Below are 3,684 nucleotides of genomic sequence, written 5' to 3'. Positions count from 1 at the left end.
GCAAACAGATAGACCAGATAAAACCTTCAGTTGGCCTAATTCACCTCCAGATCCAGACAACCTTGGTACAGTCAACACCCACCATTTGAAATGTCACAAACACAGTATTCATACTGTCTTCTCCAGAACACTTTAAATACCGACAGCGAACACATTAATTAGCACTCCTAACGGTAACAGCTGCCCTAGCTGAACAGTACCAAAACACCCACTGCCGCTATGTTTCCAAATTCTTCAACAAGAAAATTGTGGTGGGCAAATTCCTCAGGTTACAGCAATTGAACAACATAAATTGCAAATAGTCATTCATCTAACACACGCATGATACAAGTCTGGCACAGCACCATTTTTTAATTCATGGACGTTTTTCCAATTCGTTAAAAAGATTTTAATTTTTTAATTCATGCACTTTCTAAAAATTCATGAACACTTTTGGACATTAATGAATAATTTATGAATTCATATATATTTAATCCTTGATCAATTTTCAAATTAGAAAACTTTAATGCAAAAATAATTAACCAAAATATGAACAATTTTCAATTCATAAATATAAATAAGAACTAGAGTAACATTTTGAAAAATTTCGTACATATTATTTTATGAACATTTTCAATTCCTACATATTGTTTTAATTCTTGAGCATTTTTTAATTCAGGAATACTAATAAGTTCATTGACATTTTCTTAAATTCGTGAAAGTTTTTAGAAATGAACTTTTTAAAACTCATGATTTTTCTATTTTTTAAATTCACAAACGTATTTCAACTCCGTAAATAATTTTTTATTTTATGAACTTTCTGAAATCAATCAAAATCTGGTACCAAGCTTTTTTTTGGGGTGCCTTAACAGAGGTGCGAACGAAAAACCAAAATAATAGAATCCCGCAGTTGCTAAGACCAAGAAACAAGCGAGGCGAGCCCAAGAAACAAGCGAGGCGAGCCCAAGAAACAAGCGAGGCGAGCCCAAGACCAGAGTTGGGTGGTCGGTGAGCATTTTGCAAGGGATCTAATTTGCGCAAATGCTAAGTCTCGCCCACACCGATTTCTATTAGAAATCGCCTATGGTCAGCCTAGTATCGAGCCGGCCTATTTATATGTTAGACGTTCATTGCATTCGCTCGTCCGCATTTGGTCGAAGCTTCAAAGGCTTGGTCTGGTTTCTTTGTTTTCTTTTTCGTTTTCTTCTGTTTTTCCTTTGATTTTTTGTTTTTCCTTCAGTTTTTTTCTTCTTTTTTGCTTTGGTTTCTGTTTTTTTTCAACGGTTTCTTTCAATCTATATTTTCTTGTTTCTTTTGTTTTTACATCTTTGTTTTTGCTTCATTTGTAAATTTTCATTGTGTTCTTTTTGTCAATACATATCTAACATTTTTCATATACCTTTGTACACATTTCAAACATTTTTTACACCCGTTTAATATTTTCCAAATAAATGTCTATCATTTTTTGCAAAATCATGTTTTAAATGTAAACTACATGTTAAGCAATTTTGTTTTTCAAAATACATGTATAAAAAACGATATTTTTTTTGAACATTGGACACATTTTTGTTTTTCTTGAAAATGTTACGAACAAGTTTTCGAAACTTGTGAAGATTTTTTATTAAATGTAACGGACATCTTTTTAATATATTAAATGTTTTTACTGAATTGCACATATATATTTTATATTGTATAAACATTTTTTTACAATGTCATGTACATTTCTTTTGAAATGTGTGATATTTTATAGTTTTCACAAATATTTTTCATATACATGATTAACTATTTTACTTTTTACATTTACATTTATACCAGAGTTTCATATGATCCACGGGGACACGTGACAGGAAGCAGAGGCGGCTTACATGCGAGAGAAACCAGTCGGTGGAAAATAAACGTTTTCCTGGTGCAAAAAGAAAAGAAAAGAGCCCAGCAAAGCCAAAGCTAGGTCACTCAGCGTTCGGCTTATCGCTGCTTTGCAGTGAAGTGTCTGGTACGTGTAAGCCATTAAATTTTACCTTGGTACGTGTAATATGAGTTTGTGGCCTTGTATACAAAAATGGAGGGAGTACTAGTATCAAGATGCTGCCTACTGAGGTATTCAACTTGTTTCAACCTGCGGTATTTGGGCCTTAGATATACTGATATTGGAAGTTTACCTGAAGAAATAGGAAGGTTGCAGAACTTAGAGGTCTTAGATGCTGGGAACAGTGCACTATCGTATTTACCAAACAGCATTGTAAAACTTCAGAGGCTAAGATACCTGTTTGCATGTTGTGTTACCAAACAAGAAGAACTTAAACCATTTAGTGGTGTGAAGGTGCCTAGTCGTATAAGGAACTTGACTTCATTGTATGTTCTTCATTGTGTGGAAGCTAGCTCTGAAATTCTGCGGGGTGTAGCAGCTTTAACACAGCTAAGAACATTTGCTGTGTGCAACGTTGAAACTAAACACTCTGCCGACTTGATAAATGCTATCAAAGAAATGAGACATCTTCTGCATGTAGCAATCACGGCTATCAGTGAGGAGGTGCTGCAGCTGGAGGGACTTTGTTTACCTCTAACGGTGTACAAACTTAGTTTAGAGGGGCAGCTCGAGAAGACATCGATACCTCAAGTTATATCATTTTGGTCGTGCCTTAATAGCCTCACTTCGCTGCGGCTGGCATTCTCCAAAATTGATGAGGAATCATTTTCTAGTCTGTTGATGCTACGTGGTTTATGCCACCTTTCCCTTGTCAAGGCTTTTGAAGGGAAGATGCTGCACTTCACTGCAGGTTCTTTTCCAAAGCTTCGGTGTCTAAATATATGGGATGCACCAAAGATGAACCAAGTTGAAGTAGAAGAGGGTGCAATGGCAAGCCTTGCTGAATTATACTTGCAAGCCTGCCCTGAACTCAAGCTTCTTCCTCATGGTGTTGAGCATCTCACAGCCCTTGAAGAGTTATATCTGTATGACACATCAGAAGAGCTCATAGAGAAGCTTCGGCAAAAGACAGAACCACGTGAATGCAATGATGATCTTAGGAAGATTAGACACATCAAAAGAGTTACTGTTAAACTAACCAAGAAAGGCTTGTGGGAAAGGATGCGGTGACTGGAAGCCTTGCTACTGCCCCAGCTATAGCTACAGGTAATGGTTGGCTGTTGTGTACAAGTAAATAGGCTGAAAGTGATGGATCAGATTATTCATTTCCTCTTTGCATTGTTGAGGTTCTTATTCACTATTTGTGTAGAAAAAAAAATGTAGTTGTTCACCTAGAAACGTACACATAGCAATATCATGCTTTATTTTTGACTTCCTAACTCTATTGGCAGGCCTTGTGACTGTCAGAATGAATGTTGCGTGTCACGAGCTGAAATCCAATTTTCGATTGACTGGCGATAGGTGGCACTTTTCAATTGCTCAAGGGAAAACTTCTTTATTATGAATTTAGTTCTCATGATTGCTTGGAAGCCAGGCTTTCGCCATACCCAGGCTTCAGGCTACGTATTTCCTTGTTTTGTTTGCTGTTACTTTGGTTGGCTTTCATTTCTTGAGTTGTGAGCGATACATGGTGCAAGCATGGATATCTTAGCCATTTTAGTTGCTATGTTTTGTTTCTACATGTAAGACATTCTGGCATGTACTAAAGCGGGGATTACTTCCAGCAGCGGAATATCTGAAGATTGCATTTAAGCAAGGCGAGACCATGACGATGTGTC

General features: G+C 36.6%; 1 pseudogene; it reads left to right on the top strand.

Moving 5' to 3' along the window:
- The window catches only part of LOC119339790, an 11,982-nt pseudogene extending 8,906 nt beyond the window's left edge, over nt 1-3,076 (top strand).
- Nucleotides 3,077-3,684: the final 608 nt, after the last annotated feature.

The sequence above is a fragment of the Triticum dicoccoides genome, chromosome 7B (genome assembly GCF_002162155.2).
Source record: "Triticum dicoccoides isolate Atlit2015 ecotype Zavitan chromosome 7B, WEW_v2.0, whole genome shotgun sequence".
Classification (NCBI taxonomy): domain Eukaryota; kingdom Viridiplantae; phylum Streptophyta; class Magnoliopsida; order Poales; family Poaceae; genus Triticum; species Triticum dicoccoides.
Note: the sequence above shows the minus strand (reverse complement) of the source record. Positions and strands in the feature narration are given on the sequence as shown.